The sequence below is a fragment of the Triticum aestivum genome, chromosome 4B (genome assembly GCF_018294505.1).
Source record: "Triticum aestivum cultivar Chinese Spring chromosome 4B, IWGSC CS RefSeq v2.1, whole genome shotgun sequence".
Classification (NCBI taxonomy): domain Eukaryota; kingdom Viridiplantae; phylum Streptophyta; class Magnoliopsida; order Poales; family Poaceae; genus Triticum; species Triticum aestivum.
In genome coordinates this window covers 173612244-173630383 of record NC_057804.1, presented here as the reverse complement: position 1 = coordinate 173630383, position 18140 = coordinate 173612244, and positions in this window count along the sequence as shown.

Below are 18140 nucleotides of genomic sequence, written 5' to 3'. Positions count from 1 at the left end.
TAGGGTTTGCAATAAGTTTATGATTTGCTTATGGTGGGTGGCGTGAGTGACAGAAGCACAGACCCGAGTAAGTAGGTTGTTTGCGTATGGGATAAAGGGGACTTTATACTTTAATGCTATGGTTGGGTTTTACCTTAATGAATCTTTAGTAGTTGAAGATGCTTGCTAGAGTTCCAATCATAAGTGCATATGATCCAAGTAGAGAAAGTATGTTAGCTTATGCCTCTCCCTCAAATAGAATTGCAATAGTGATTACCGGTCTAGTAACATAGTCAATTTCTTAGGGACAATTCCACAACTCCTACCACCACTTTTCCACACTCGCTATATTTACTTTATTGCATCCTTATCTAAACAGCCCCTAGCTTTTTTTTACGTGTTCTTTATTATCTTGCAAAACTATCCTATCACACCTACAAAGTACTTCTAGTTTCATACTTGTTCTAGGTAAAGCGAATCTCAAGCGTAAGTAGAGTCGTATCAGTGGCCGATAGGACTTGAGAGAGTATTTGTTCTACCTTTAGCTCCTCGTTGGGTTTGACACTCTTACTTATCGAAAGAGGCTACAACTATCCCGTATACTTGCGGGTTATCAAGACCTTTTTCTGGCGCCGTTGCCAGGAAGTCATAGCGCTGGGTGAATATTCTTGTGTGTGCTTGTTTGCTTTATTACTAAGTAATTTTTATTTTCTATTCTAAGTTGTTCTCTATCTTTAGTTATGGATATGGAACACGAAATACCAAAAAAATTAGGTGTACTTGCTACTCATGGAGAGGGGTAACTCATAAAACCCTCTTCTCATTATGTGAAAGATATTATGTACTACTTTGATAATCCTGAGAAAACCCCATTCAACTTTATAATGGGAGACACGTTGGATAAACGTGAATACTTTAGGGATTATCGCTTTACACAAAAAGGGAAACTATTATGGGATCAAACTAATATGTTGCATTGGTATGCTCTGGATCTATGCTTGAGATATGATATTACTTGTTGCTCTAGGATGAAGGCTCCACACCTTCCATTTTCATGCAAATTTAATGATAATGAAACCTTATCTTCTTATGCTAACGGTATATATGATTACTATGATGTTGAACAAATTGACGAATTTTTTGTTTTTAAGGCTGCTTATGAAGAATCTTTGTTTGAGAAGTATGAAGCTTTTGATGATGATGTTCATAGGCCTGAAAATCTTGCTATACTTAGATATTGCTATGAAAATTATGAATACAATTACAATATTAATGCATTTATTGAGAAAGTCTCCGCTGTCCAAGCAGAAACTAATATTTTGCAGGAAACTATGGAAGAAGAAATTGATGAAACTGTGAGCTCATTGGATGAAAAAGATGATGAGGAGAGCGAAGAACAAAAGGAGGAAGAGCGTATTGATCACCCGTGTCCACCTTCTTATGAGAGTAACTCTTCAACTCATACATTGTTTAATTCCCCTTCATGCTTACCGAAGGATGATTGCTATGATGATTGCTATGATCCCGTTGATTCTCTTAAAATATACCTTTTTGATGATGCTTGCTATGCTTGTGGCCAAGATGCCAATATGAATTATGCTTATGGAGATGAACTTTCTATAGTTCCTTATGTTAAACATGAGATTGTTGCTAGTGCACCCACACATAATAGTCCTATCATCTTTTTGAATTCTCCAAACTACACTATATCAGAGAAGTTTGTGCTTATTAAGGATTATATTGATGGGTTGTCTTTTACAGTTGCACATGATGATTCTGATGGATATAATATGCATGTGCTTGCTGCTCCTACTTGCAATTATTTTGAGAGAGGAACTACATCTCCACCTCTCTATGTTTCAAATATGATAAAATTGCAAGAAACTACTTATACTATGCATTGGCCTTTACTTTGTGTGCATGAATTGTTCCTTTATGACATGCCGATGCATAGGAAGAGAGTTAGACTTCGTTGTCGCATCATATATGTTACTTTGTGCTCACTACAAAATTACAAATCATTGTTAATTAAAATTGGCTTTGATATAACTTGGAATCCGGGTGGATCCATTACTTGAGCACTATATGCCTAGCTTAATGGCTTTAAAGAAAGCATTGGCAGGGAGACAACCCGGAAGTTTTAGATAGTCATTTATTTCTGTTGAGTGCTTTCATATAGTTTAAAACCAAAAAATAAAGCGGGGAACCAAAAACTTTTCAAAAAGGAAAGTGAAAGTGAGAAAGACAAGCATTGTTGAAGTGGGAGCTAGCCTTGAACTTTGTTAATGCTCATGGAAACTTTGTGAATCTTGATTACAGAAACTTTTCATCAAAAATAATTATCCCCTTGTATAATTCCATTGTATTCTAAAAATAATGTGCTAAGGTTTGCCTTTAGGATGTTTACAATGCTTGTTGGTTTGTACGTTGCAGGACAGAAACTTTGGCTGTAGTGCGAGATTTTACATTTTTAACTGGAACATAAAATGGTTTTGATTATTTTTGCACTGTCTTGATGTACAAATGTTTTATTTGTCCTAATTTTTTTATAATTTTTGGGGTACCAGAATTATGGTGGATGTTCACATTTCTACAGACTGTTCTGTTTTTGACAGATTCTGTTTTTGATGCATAGTTTGCTTGTTTTGATGAATCTATCAGTTTATATCAGTGGATTAAGCCATGGAAAAGCTATATTAAAGTAGAAACAATGCAAAAATAAAATATTAATTGGTTTGCAACAGTACTTAGAGTGGTGATTTGCTTTATTATACTAACGGATCTTACCGAGTTTTCTGTTGAAGTTTTGCGTGGATGAAGTGTCTAATCGAGGATGTCTCGATATGAGGAAAAGGAAGAGAGGCAAGAGCTCAAGCTTGGGGATGCCCAAGGAACACCAAGTAAATATTAAAGGAGACTCAAGAGTCTAAGCTTGGGTATGCCCCGGAAGGCATCCCCTCTTTCTTCCACAAGTATCGGTATGTTTTCGGATTCGTTTCGTTCATGCATTATGCGCAAGTCTTGGAGCGTCTTTTGCATTTAGTTTTCAATTTTATTTTATGCACCATGCTGGTATGTGATAGTCCTTGGTTGATTTATAGAATGCTCATTGCACTTCACTTAAATATTTTGAGTATGGCTTTATAGAATGCTTCATGTGCTTCACTTATATCATTTGAAGTTTGGATTGCCTGTTTCTCTTCACATAGAAAACCTCCATTTCTAGAATGCTCTTTTGCTTCACTTATATTTGTTAGAGCGTGGGCATATCTTTTGTAGAAAGAATTAAACTCTCTTGCTTCACATATATCAATTTAGAGAGATGACAGGAATTGGTCATTCACATGGTTAGTCATAAAATCCTACATAAACTTGTGGATCACTGAATATGATATGGTTGATTCCTTGCAATAGTTTTGCGATATAGAGGTGATAATATGTGGGAGGTACCAGTAGATGTTTGTGTTTAGTAAGGATGTTGGTGTTAAGGTTTGTGATTCCTGAAGCATGCACATATGGTCTATAAACTATGTAACCAAATTGGCACGCATTGTATTTTGATTGTTTATCTTTGCGTGAAGGTCGGGGGCGCGCGATGGTTAACTCCTACCAACCTCCCCCATAGGAGCATGCGCGTAGTAATTTGTTTCAAGGGCTAATAAATTTTTGCAATAAGTATGTGAGTTATTTATGACTAATGTTGAGTCATTGGATTATACGCACTTTTACCTTTCCATCATTGCTAGCCTCTTCGGTACCGTGCATTACCCTTTCTCACCTCGAGAGTTGGTGCAAACTTCGCCGGTGCATCCAAACCCCATGATACGATACGCTCTATCACACATAAGCCTCCTTATATCTTCCTCAAAATAGCCACCATACCTACCTATCATGGCATTTCCATAGCCATTCCGAGATATATTGCCATGCAACTTCCATCATCATCATATTCATGACTTGAGCATTCATTGTCATATTGTTTTGCATGATCGTAAGATAGCTAGCATGATGTTTTCATGGCTTGCCTGTTTTTTGATGTCATTGCTATGCTAGATCATTGCACATCCCGGTACACGGCCGGAAGCATTCATATAGAGTCATATCTTTGTTCTAGTATCGATTTGTAATATCGAGTTGTAAGTAAATAAAAGTGTGATGATCATCATTATAAAGCATTGCCCCATGAAAAAAACAAAAATAACAATAAAAAAAGGGGGAAAGGTCAAAGAAGCCTAAATAAAAAAGGGGGCCAAAGAAGCCCACCCAAAAAAAGAAAAAAAAGAAAAGAAAAGGGGAAATGTTACTATCCTTTTTCCACACTTGTTCTTCAAAGTAGCACCATCTTTTTCATATAGAGAGTCTCCTCTATTGTCAGTTTCATATACTATTGGGAATTTTCATTATAGAACTTGGCTTGTATATTCGAATGATGGGCTTCCTCAAATGCCCTAGGTCTTCATGAGCAAGCAAGTTGGATGCACACCCACTTAGTTTTCAGTTTGAGCTTTCATACACTTATAGCTCTTAGTGCATCCGTTGCATGGAAATCCCTACTCCTCGCTTTGACATCAATTGATGGGCATCTCCATAGCCCGTTGATTAGCCGCGTTGATGTGAGACTTTCTCCCTTTTTGTCTTCTCCACATAACCTCCATCATCATATTCAATTCCGCCCATAGTGCTATATCCATGGCTCACGCTCATGTATTGCGTGAAGGTTGAAAAAGTTTGAGAATACTAAAGTATGAAACAATTGCTTGGTTGACACCGAGATAGGCATGAGGGGTACCTTGTGTTAAGAAAAGGGAGCATACAAGACTATATGATTTTGTAGGTATAACGTTCTGGAAGCATTGATATTTTCAAAGACATGATTGTTTGTTGGGATGCCCTAAGTATTATTGTTTTTATGTCAAACGATAGACTATTGCTTTGAATCACTCGTGTCTTAATATTCATGCCATGATTAGACATATGATCAAGATTATGCTAGGTAGCATTCCACATCAAAAATTATCTTTTTATCATTTACCTACTCGAGCAAGAGAAGGAATTAAGCTTGGGGATGCTGATACGTTTCCGTCATATCTATAATTTTTTATTGTTCCATGCCAATATTATTCAACTTTCATATAGTTTTGGCAACTTTTTATACTATTTTTTGGGACTAACATATTGATCCAGTGCCCAGTGCCAGTTCCTGTCTGTTGCATGTTTTTTGTTTCGCAGAAACCCCATATCAAACGGAGTCCAAACGGGATAAAAACGGACGGAGAATTATTTTGAATGTTTGTGATTTTTGGGAAGTAAAATCAACGCGAGACGGTGCCCGAGGTGGCCAGGAGATAGGGGCCCACACCCACTTAAGGTGGGCGCGCCCCCACCCTCCTGGGCCACTCGTAAGGCGGTTGATGCCCTTCTTTGGCCGCAAGAAATCTAATTTTCGGAAAACGATCTGGGTGAAGGTTTCAATCCAATCGGAGTTACGGATCTCCAGATATAAAAGAAACGATGCCAGGGCAGAATTCCAGAACACAGAAACAGAGAGATAGATCCAATCTCGGAGGGGCTCTTGCCCCTCCCACGCCATGGGAGCCAAGGACCAAAGGGGAAACCCTTCTCCCATCTAGGGAGAAGGTCAAGGAAGAAGAATAAGAAGGGGGGCTCTCTCCCCCTTGCTTCCGGTGGGGCCACAACGCCGCTGTGGACCATCATCATCACCGCGATCTTCACCAACACCTCCATCATCTTCACCAACGTCTCCATCACCTTCCCCCTTCTATATTTAGCAGTCCACTCTCCCGCAACCCGCTGTACCCTCTACTTGAACATGGCGCTTTATGCTTCATATTATTATCCAATGATGTGTTGCCATCCTATGATGTCTGAGTAGATTTTCGGTGTCCTATCTGTGATTGATGAATTGCTATGATTGGTTTGAGTTGCATGTTTTATTATTGGTGATGTCCTATTGTGCCCTCCGTGTCACGCAAGCGTGAGGGATTCCCGCTGTAGGGTTTGCAATATGTTTATGATTTGCTTAGGATGGGTGGCGTGAGTAACAGAAGCACGGACCCGAGTAAGTAGGTTGTTTGTGTATGTGATAAAGGGGACTTGATACTTTAATGCTATTATTTACTTTATTGCATCTTAATCTAAACAATCCCTAGCTTTTATTTACGTGTTCTTTATTATCTTGCAAAACTATCCTATCACACCTACAAAGTACTTCTAGTTTCATACTTGTTCTAGGTAAAGCGAACGTCAAGCGTGCGTAGAGTCGTATCAATGGCCGATAGGACTTGAGAGTGTATTTGTTCTACCTTTAGCTCCTCGTTGGGTTTGACACTCTTACTTATCGAAAGAGGCTACAACTATCCCGTGTACTTGCGGGTTATCATTGAGCCAAAAATTTCACGGGCCAAAACTGCCTAAGGCCCATGTTTGGCCCAAATAGGATGAGCCGTCAACAGGACAAAATATATCTCGGGCCTGTTTAGCCCAATAACATTTTGGGCTTTAAGCAGGCCGGTATCCACATGGGGCCATAGGCCCAAAAGTGCCACGGGCCAATATCAGATGGGTTGTAAGCAGGCCAGATTCAACACGGGCTATAATTAGGCCCAACTATTACACGGACCATTAAGAGGCTGATAGGCCAGTTGGGCTGAAATTTAGCCACGAAGACTACGGGCCGTTAAGAGGCCTAAATTTACACCGGGAAAGAAATTGCCCAGTTTCTACATGGGCCAATTAATGACCTAAGGTTAAACCGGGCCGACAACATCCCAGATGCTCCATGGTCCGCTAACAGGCCGAAACTATTATCGGGCCGAACTGGTAAATGGACATTTAACAGACTGAAATACAAACCTGGCTTAGAATGGGCCCAAAAAAACAGTGGCCTGTTAATGGGCCTGATCCAATATGGGCCGTAATTTGGCCCAAAACACGACAGGCTGTGAACGGGCCTGATCTGATATGGGCGTTAATTTGACCCAAAACATGGCAGGCTGTTAACGGGCCAGCCCACTAGTTTCTGAAAAAATATGGTGGGCCTTTAGCTGGGCCGGCCTTTTTACCTAAAATGGGCCACTGTTGGGTTGTGCCACATATCGACATATCATAGGGGTCTTCCGTCCATTGTAGGGATGACATCTGTCCCAACGATGAGCTGACACGTGCATTATCCGGCGAATGAGAATTTTACATGTGGAAAATCCCCATTTGTTGGGTTGTTAATGGGTTATCGGATCCAAACTGGAACCCGATAGCTTAACAACGACCCGTTACGGTGGATGCCACGTGTCGGTCACCCTTGACAAAAGCACTTCTATGACGCGCGATTTATCGTCATGGAAGTGGACAGTTCCGTGATGATAATTTTGGTAAAGTCATGGAACACTTCTACGATAGCACTGGTATGACTATCTTGATTCTGTCATAAAATCGTCATGAATGTACATGCATGAAAAAAAACATGACCTACTGTGACAAACACGTATCATCACGGAAGTGTATTTTTTTTTGTGGTGGATGTTTGAGTAAATTTTTGTTGTCCTTTGGGGCAATTGGTGAATTGCTATGTTTTATTTAATTTTCTTGTGGTAATTTTATTGTCCTTTGGTGACCATCATATGAGCGCGCGTGTGGATCACACCATAGAGTTAGTTGTATGTTGATAAGACTATGTATTAGAGGGCAAGAGTGATAGAAGCTTCTTCCTACCATAGAAATTGATTCATACGAGATTGAAGGAGACCAATATATCTTAATGCTATGGTTAGGTTTTACCCTAATGAACGTTAGTAGTTGCGGATGCTTGCTCATAGTTCCAATCATAAGTGCATAGAATTTCAAGTAAGGGATTATATGCTAGTAGTGGCCTCTCCCACATAAATATTTGCTATCGGTCTAGTAACTTAGCCAATTGCTTAGGGATAATTCCACAAATCCTACCAACACTTTTCCACACTCGCTATACTAACTTAATTGTTCTTTAGTAAAACACCACCTAACTTTTATTTTTACATTCTTTATTATCTTGCAAACCTATCCCTTATTTACACCTACAAAGTACTTCTAGTTTCATACTTGTTCTAGGTAAAACAAACGTTAAGTGTGCATAGATTTGTATTGGTGGTCGAGAGAACTTGAAGTGAATATAAATTCTACCTTTAGCTCCTCATTGGGTCCGACACTCTTATTTATCAAAAAAGCTATGATCCCCTATACTAGTGGGTTATCAATGACATCCCCTCTTTCGTCTTCAACACTATCAGTATACCTCACCTGGAATTATATTTTACTTCTTCATGGTATATGCGAGTTTCGCTTGGAGCATCATTTACTTTGTCCGTATTTGCTTGTTGTTATCCATAATCATGCTTTGTATTTCAATAAAGGTGTCAAGTATAGCCTTAACCATGCCCAATTTGCAAATTTATGAGTTGTTGTTTGAAAGCAGAAAGTTTTATGCTATGTGTAGAATATTCCTGGATAATCAGAACATGATAAACTCTTGAAATTTTTACATAGTAAGTATGCATGAGTTCTATGTTACGTGGTAATAACTTAGAATATTTGGAGTTAAATAAGTATGAATTTCACTTCATCTTTTATAGTCTATTCTGTTTAGACAGACAGTCGTTATATTTGCATATGTTTGCTTGTTTAATGTTTCTATTAATGGATAGGAGTATTTAATATGCAAAGACATTTAGTATTCATTGTTTAATTATATTTTTAATAATTTGCTATAGTAGATAATGTTAAGTTTTTGAATTCATTTATAATAACTTATCTCATGAGTTCTTGTTAAGTTTTGTGTGGATGAAATTTTGAAGACTTAGGAGAAGCCATGATATGAGAGGAATGAAGGGGGCACAAGAGCTCAAGCTTGGGGATGCCTGTCGGTGTCAAAACCGACAGATCTCGGTTAGGGGGTCCCGAACTATGGATCTTGGATCGATGGGGAACAGGGGACGCATGACATGATATTTACCCAGGTTCGGGCCCTCTCTAAGAGGTAAAACCCTATGTCATGCTTGATTATATTGCTTGTGTATATGGGGATTACAGAGTCGATCTACCACGAGACTAGAGGAACTAAATCCTAACTAGTAGAATGGTGATTGTTCACTTATCCTCTATGGACTAAACCCCTGGTTTATATAGACATCATGGGTACTAGGGTTTACAGATAGTCGGTTACATCAAGGAAATGTCGGATCTTCCATCTTGACTTGGGGTGCACACCAAGGCACAAAAGGTCTTCGGTTCGGATACAGTGCAAACCACCACTTCGGCCCATGTGAGATAGGCCGGCATCCCGAGGTCCCCTATTCTGGGACTCCCTCAGTAGCCCCCAAACAAGCCTTGAATGCCGTCTTTATATTACTCCGATGACTGCATACTCTGGCTTGCAGGCGAGTTCCCCTTCTTCTGACTATTCAGAATTATCCTTCTCTAGTTAAGTTTCCAAATGGTGCTTGGTCTAATTCGGCCATACGCCGAGCCGTATCCGGATTTTGAACTATCTTGTTTACTTAGCCTCGAAGGCCAGTCGTTCAAGTGTGAACAATACCTTTGACTGACAACTTTTCGTGAGCGGTCGTTGAAGGAGTCCTGGATTAGGGGGTGTCCGGATAACCGGACTATATACATCGTCCGGACTATTGGAGCGTGAAGATACAAGACTCAAGACTCCATCCCGTGTCCGGATGGGACTCTCCTTTGCATGGAATACAAGCTTGGCGATCCAGATATTGTGTTTCCTTCCTTGTAACCGACTCCGTGTAAACCCTAGCCCTCTCCGGTGTCTATATAAACCAGAGAGGTTGGTTCTTAGAAGGTCGATCACAACTACAATCATAATCATCATAGGCTAGCTTCTAGAGTTTAGCCTCTACGATCTCGTGGCAGATCTACTCTTGTACTACTCATATCGTCAATATTAATCAAGCGGGAAGTAGGGTTTTACCTCCATCGATAGGGCCCAAACGTGGGTAAACATTGTGTCCCTTGCTTCCTGTTACCATCAGCCTAAGACGCACAGATCGGGACCCCCTACCCGAGATCCGCCGGTTTTGACACCGACAGTCGTGTTCGGTCATAAACATGAAGACTCGATGCGTGGCTCGAGGCCGCCCCTTCAATGACATGTCCCATCAAGGCGGAGATCATGTCCCATATTTTAAGGGATTTGATCAATGATTCACAGCATCCTACTCACGGATAACGCCACAAGTATATCGAGAAGAGGCGAGGCTAGTGGCGCATTTACAGGACTCATGGCATTACAACTGCTTATAAAAGAGAGCAGCCATAGTTTGTCCACATACGCCTTCTTCATCCTCTCGCCACAACCTTCCCAATCTACATAGCTCGAGCACTCCAATTGATCTTTCCACAAAATCAAGTTCGACGATGGCCGGATCTAGAGTGGAGGCCAAGTGGGAGGCCTCGTGCATCACCAACAATGACATCGAGATCCTGAAGAGGGTGGGCTTCCTTTCCCCCAACATCGCTCATTGGGCCCCCAAAGAAGGCAGATGCGGCTTGAACTACGTCAGTATTTCCCCAAAGAGGAAGGGATGATGCATCAAAACTATGGTAGGTATTTCCCTCAGTGATGAGATCAAGGTTATCGACCCAGTAGGAGAACCACGCAACACTACGTAAATGGTACCTACACACAAAGAACAAATACTTGCAACCCGACGTAAAAGAGGGGTTGTCAATCCCTCCCGGGTCAAAAGACTGATAAAATTGTAGTAGATTGAAAAAATAGATCTCGCGGGAACGCGAGATAAAATAAATAACAATAAATTGCAACAAGCTATTTTTTGGGTTTTTGGATTAACGGATCTGAAAATAAAAGCAAATAAAAATAGATCTCGAAGGCAAATATGATAAAGAAGAGACTCGAGGGCCGTAGGTTTCACTAGTGGCTTCTCTCGAGAAAAATACCAAACGGTGCGTAAATAAATTACTGTTGGGCAATTGATAGAACTTCAAATAATCATGATGATATCCAGGCAATGATCATTATATAGGCATCACTTCCAAGATTAGTAGACCGACTCCTGCCTGCATCTACTACTATTACTCCACACATTGACCGCTATCCAGCATGCATCTAGTGTATTAAGTTCATGGAGAAACGAAGTAATGCAATAAGAACAATGACATGATGTAGACAAGATCTATTCATGTAGGAATAGACCCCATCTTGTTATCCTTAATTGCAACGATACATACATGTCATGTCCCATTCTGTCACTGGGATTGAGCACCGTAAGATCCAACCCATCACAAAGCACCTCTTCCCATGGCAAGAAAAATCGATCTAGTCGGCCCAATGAAACCAAAGATTCAAAGAAGAACTACGAGGCTATATTCAATCATGCATATAAGAGATCAAAACTCAAATAACTTCCATGGATAAAATAGATCTGATCATTAGCTCAAAGTTCATCGGATCCCAACAAACACACTACAAAAAGAGTTACATCAAAAAGATCTCCAACAAACCATTGTATTGTGAATCAAAAGAGATAGAGTTAGCCATCTAGCTACCAACTACGGACCCATAGGTCTACAATGCACTACTCACGCATCATCGGAGAGGCACCAATGAGGACGATGAACCCCTCACTAATGGTGTCTAGATTGGATCTGTGGTTTCTAGAACTTGCGGCGGCTGGAATTGTTTTTCGTCGTCTCCCCTGGGGTTTCTGGAATATTGGGGTATTTATAGAGCAAAGAGGCGATGCGGGAGGCCACCGAGGTGGGCACAACCCACCAGGGCGCGCCTGGGCCCCCAGGTGCGCCTAGGTGGGTTGTGATCCCCTCGGGGCACCCCTCTGGTACTACTTTGGCCCATCCCGTGTTTTCTAGCGCAGAAAAATTCTCCAAAAAGTTTCTCTACGTTTGGACTCCGTTTGATATTGATTTTGTGTGAAGTAAAAAACAAGCAAAAAATAGCAACTGGCACTAGGCACTATGTCAATAGGTTAGTCCCAAAAAATGATATAAAGTTGCTATAAAATGATTGTAGAACATCCAAGAATGGTAATATAACAGCATGGGACAATCTACGTTGGAGACATATCAGCGTCCCCGAGCTTAATTCCTACTCATCCTCGAGTAGGTAAATGATAAAAACAGAATTTTTGATGTGTAATGCTGCGAAACATGTTCATCACATAGTCTTTTATTTGTAGCATGGACATTTGGACTTCTATATGATTCAAAGCAATAGTCTAGTTTTATCATGAAGATTTCAATACTCAAGCATATCAACAAGCAACCATGTCTTTCAAAATATCAACACTAAAGCAAGTTATCCCTAGCCCATTATGCTCAATCATTGATCCATTCGTGAAACACACACGCATATTAGATACACCCAATGCTCAAGTACGATCATAGTGCCCCTTAGTTGGCGCTTTATAAGAGAAGATGGATACTCAAATAAAAATTGCATAAAGTAAATAGAAAGGCCCTTCACAGAGGGAAGTTGGGATTTGCAGAGGTGCCAGAGCTCAAAGAAAAAAACATAGAGATAAAACATTTTGGGTGGCACGCTTTTCCCATCAAAAAACAATCGAGTAGATCCCAATACTTTCCATGCTAGATATATCATAGATGGTTCCCAAAAAGAAAATAAAGTTTATTCCCTTTTCCACCATACTTTCACATTCCACGGCTAACCGAATCTGCGGGTGTCGTCCATGCCAACACTTTCCAAGGAATTTATTGTTTGACAACATAAAGTAAATTCATTTTTTCATTTCAGGACTGGGCATCCCTAATACCTTTGATGTACTCTCATGCAATGACATGTGAATAAACACTAATCTTGAGAATAACACATCTAGCATTAAAAAATATCAGCCACCCCCTACCGTTTATGAGCGGTACGAACACACAAAAGAGAAATTTATTTTGAAAATTAGAGATGACACATAGAAATTTTCTTAGAATGGCAGAATAATAACGCATATAGGTAGGTATAGTGGACTCATATGGCAAAACTGGTTTCAGGACTTTGGATGCACAAGTAGTGATCATACTTAGTGCAAATGAAGGCTAGCAAAAGATTTGAGAGGCATCCAACCAAGAAATGAAAAATCTCATAAGCGAGCATTAAGCATAACTAACACCGAATAATGCACCATAAGTAGGATGTAACTTCATTGCATAACTTTTGACTTTCGTGCTTGCATAGGGAATCACAAACCTTAACACCAATATTCTTACAAAAGCACAATTACTCATCAACATGACTCACATATTATAACATCATATCGCAAAACTATTACAAAGAATCATGTTTATTTTGTGCAATGATCTTCATGAAACTTTTTATTATATCCCTTTTGAATATCTATCACTTTGGGACAAATTTCATATGTTGCTTTTGATAGCTCAAAGAAATCTAAGTGAAGAACATGAGCATAAAAGTTTTCTTCTCTCAAAATAATTTAAGTGAAGCATGAGAGAATTTCTTAAAAATTTAACTAACTCTCAAATAAATCTATGTGAAGCATGAGAGCATTTCTTCAAAAATACTAAAGCACACCATGCTCAAAAAGATTTCAGTGAAGCATAGAGAGCAATTCTAACAAGTCATAGCATAATTTTGGCTCTCTCAAATAGGTGTGTCCAGCAAGGATACTTGACTAAAAATAAAAAGCAAAACAAGCAAATACTCATATCATACAAGACGCTCTAGGAAAAACTCATGATATGTGATGAATAAAAATATAGCTCCAAGTAAAATACCGATGGTCGTTAGTAGAAAGAGGGGATGCCACTCGGGCATCCCCAAGCTTAGTTGCTTGCTTCTATTTTAGATAATAGCATGGGATGCCATGGGGCATCCCCAATCTTAGGCTCTTCTTACCCCTTGTTCCTTCATCCATCGTGACCTCACCCAAAACTTGAAAACTTCAATCACACGAAACTCAATAAAACCTTCGTGAGATCCGTTAGTATAAGAAAGCAAATCACTACTATAAGTACTGTTGAAAACCCATTCATATTTTATTTTTTTCATTATATCTAATGTATTCCAACTTTTCTATGGCTCAAACCCCCCAATAGAGTCCATAGATTATGTTGCCTCCCAACAAGCGCTAATCTCGTGGACAAAAAAAAGGCCTTGACTGGGGGCCTACTTCCGAGGTGAAGGTGCTGCAGAAACGTGTCTCAAACCTAATGTAGGCGGGGACCACGTTGACCAATGTGGTCCTGATCATGCTCCACTGTAGTATGCTGCCACGCCAAGATCGGCCGCACCAATGTGTTCTAGGAAACCTGAAGACCCCGCACCGTGCAATTCCTTCATGGCAGCACCCGCGAGAAGCTCTGGAGAGCGATGTTCAAGCAGCAAGAGACTTGGCCAGCTGAGAAGGAGGACATTGGCCTCGACGGCCGAGAACCCCCCTAAAGAGGTGATGCGGCACTATTCTTTTATACGCTTGAATGCTCGTACTTCCACTGCGACCTTTAACTCCTTCGTTCTTATTTCCCCCAGGGCTGGCTGAAGAAGGCCGAGCAGATGGGCAGTTCGACTCTGCTGCCCGAAGACCCCATTTTAGTCCAACTAGGAGAGATGCTGGTAGTGGTGCCCTACAAGGCATCGAAGCAGAGGAAGAAGAAGAAGAACCCCTCAAGGGAGGCCAGGGAGGGCCTCCGCCCACGAGTCCCCCCAGACACCAAGTCCGGGGATACCCATGTCCCCTCCGCACAAGAGGGGGACCAGGAAGAAGAAGAAGAGGAGGAGAGCGACTCCTCTCATACCAGGAAGTGGGTAGCACCAGCCGAAGCCGAAGGGGAACACCCTTCCCCAGCTCCGAAGAGGAGGGCAGGGGAAAACTGGTCATACCCGACGATAGCTCGGACTCCGATGAGGAGTCCACAGCCTTTGAGAAGATCTTGGAGAGGGTTCCCCGAGTCAAGCCCCACGCTGTAAGGTAAAAATCCGAAGACTGTACAGATGCTGGTGTTATCAACCGATTACTTAAAAACATGTGTGCTTTCAAATTGCAGCCTACCACACGACCTCCCTAATGACCAGATGTCGGAGGGCACTTCTCCACCAACCGATCTGGTGGAGAGTGGAGGCGCGTCGAACGCCGCACTCCCTCTGGTCATTGGAGAGACTAGGGAGGTGCTGTCCCAAGGACCCCACCCATGCCAAACACGGAGGGAGATGGTGACATCAACATGGCCTAGGCTGACACTTCGGCCGCCGAAGACAAGCAGAAGGATTTCGGGCAAGCTGAGCCCTATCACACGACGGCTCTAGAGCCTGAACGGCCCTTCCGAGTGACACAACCGTCTTCCACCGAAGGGGGGTAGGGGCCCCGCCGCCAGTGCCGAACACCGAGGGATGGGGTGTGGCTGAATGGCCGGACATGACGGAGGAGGCTATGAAAAGCTCCTCCATAGTGGCGGAACACTGCACCCTAATGGGTGCGGTTTTGCAAAGCGTTCGATCCATTAATAGTGGAGTGAAAGATGCTTTTGAAGGCCTCCTAACAAGCTTTGAGGTAAACAAAGTAATGTTCTTTTCTTTGTAAGTAAGTTTCGAGCAATCCTTATAAGTAGCAGCCCCCGAGACTCTAGCATGTTGAAAGAAACCTGGCAGAGGATCAAAATTGTGAAGACGTTGGCCGAAGTATCATCTCGGTTCTATTTTGCAGGCTTCGGCGTTGGCGGCTACTGCCAATGCTGCTGAGTTGGTTGAGATCAATCGGAAGCTAAAGGGTTCCAAGGAAGAACTCAATCTTGTGAACAAGCAGCTATATGAAGCACAAGGTTAGTCTGTTCGAAACATAGTCCTTTGCATAATTTACGTCTAAGTAGACTTTTCGGGATGATCCCTTAAGCAAGAAAATCATTGTAGTTGGTGTCACGGAGGTCGAAAGCCTTAAGGCTAAGCTACGTAAGGTGAAAGCTGATGCAGCCAGAAAGAAGCCAGCGGCCGACCGAATGGTCATCGAGCTCACGTCAGTCAAAAATTACAGTGAGAAGCATGAGGGCCGAGGTGCATCAGGAGCTAAAGGATGCCATCACGAAATGTGAGGACCCTAAACAGAAGAATAAGAAGCATGTTGCCGAGCTGGCAAAGATGAAGATGGAGGTTGAGGGAGTTCCGGACTAGGGGGTGTCCGGATAGCCGAACTATCATCATCGGCCGGACTCCAAGACTATGAAGATACAAGATTGAAGACTTCGTCCGGTGTCCAGATGGGACTTTCCTTGGCGTGGAAGGCAAGCTTGGCGATACGGATATGTAGATCTCCTACCATTGTAACCGACTCTGTGTAACCCTAGCCCTCTCCGGTGTCTATATAAACCGGATGGCTTTAGTCCATAGGACGAACAACAATCATACCATAGGCTAGCTTCTAGGGTTTAGCCTCCTTGATATCGTGGTAGATCCACTCTTGTAACACACATCATCAATATTAATCAAGCATGACGTAGGGTTTTACCTCCATCAAGAGGACCCGAACCTGGGTAAAACATCGTGTCCCTTGTCTCCTGTTACCATCCGCCTAGATGCACAGTTCGGGACCCCCTACCCGAGATCCGCCGGTTTTGACACCGACATTGGTGCTTTCATTGAGAGTTCCTCTGTGTCGTCACCGATAGGCTCGATGGCTTCTTCGACCATCATCAACGACGCAGTCCAGGGTGAGACCTTTCTTCCCGGACAGATCTTCGTATTCGGCGGCTTTGCACTGCGGGCTGATTCACTTGGCCATATGGAGCAGATCGAAAGCTACGCCCCTGGCCGTCAGGTCAGATTTGGAAGTTTGAACTTCACGGCTGACATCCGCGGGGACTTGATCTTCGATGGATTCGATCCACAGCCGAGCGTGCCGCACTGTCACGGCGAGCATGATTTAGCTCTGCAGCCGGACAGTACCCTAGAGGCCGCACTCGAACCTGCTCTGATCTTCAATTTGGAGCCAGCTGCGCAGATCGAGGACGGATGGCTAGACACCGCCTCGGGGGCTGCCACCTCTACGGCGATAGAGCCGAACACTGACCTTGTCCCTCATAAAGCTCATGACTCCGAGGTGCCGGACTCCTCGCCGGACTCCGAACCTCCCGCGCCCCCTCCGATCGAATCTGATTGGGCGCCGATCATGGAGTTCACTGCAGCGGACGTCTTTCAACACTCACCTTTCGGCGACATCTTGAGTTTGCTAAAGTATCTCTCGTTATCTGGAGAGCCCTGGCCGGACTGCGGTCAGGACGGTTGGGATGTGGACGATGAAGAAATTCAAAGCCCACCCACCACCCAATTAATAGACACTGTCGACGACCTAACTGACATGCTAAACTATGACTTCAAAGACATCGACGGTGTGGACGACGATGCCGAAGACGACCAAGAACCAGCGCCTACCGGGCATGGGAAAGCCACCCCAACTCACGACGTATACATGGTGGATTCACCAAAAGGGAGCGATAATGAGGAAAAATGGGACGTGGCGAAGGACAACTCCCCCAACAAACAACCAAAACGGCGACGCAAGCGCTGCCCGAAGACTGGCCTCGATAAAAACGGCACCAATGCGGACCCGGCCCTAGAGCAGGGCGAAGCAGTGGACGACGCACATGTCAACAAGCAGCCAGCCGGACATGAACTGGACAAGCAACCCATCCCCGGCGAAGATGATCTCACATCACCAGAGCACACGAATCTTCATAAAAGGCTCGTCGCCACTGCAAGAAGTTTGGAGAAGCAAAAGCGGAAGCTCAAAACAGCGGAGGACGCACTCAGAATGAGATGGAGCAAAGTACTCAACAGCGCAGATAAACATGGCGCTAGTCACCAGACAAAGAGCTGCCCAAAGCGCAAGCTGTTGCCCGAATTTGACGAGGAGGCCTTAGAGCCCCCGCAGTCAAAAAAGAAAGAAGCCGCCTGGCCGGATAGACGACCAGATGACAGGCCAAGAGCAACAAGGGGCGCCGCACACAAGCTGGCACACGATCAGCATAAAGATCCTCGGAAAAAGGACAACCCAGTCAGATCTATTTATGGGACAAAAAAGAAGACTCCAGGAAGCAACATAACCCGCCGAGCATTTGAAGACAATGGCACACCCAAATACAGGGGCACCGCACACCCA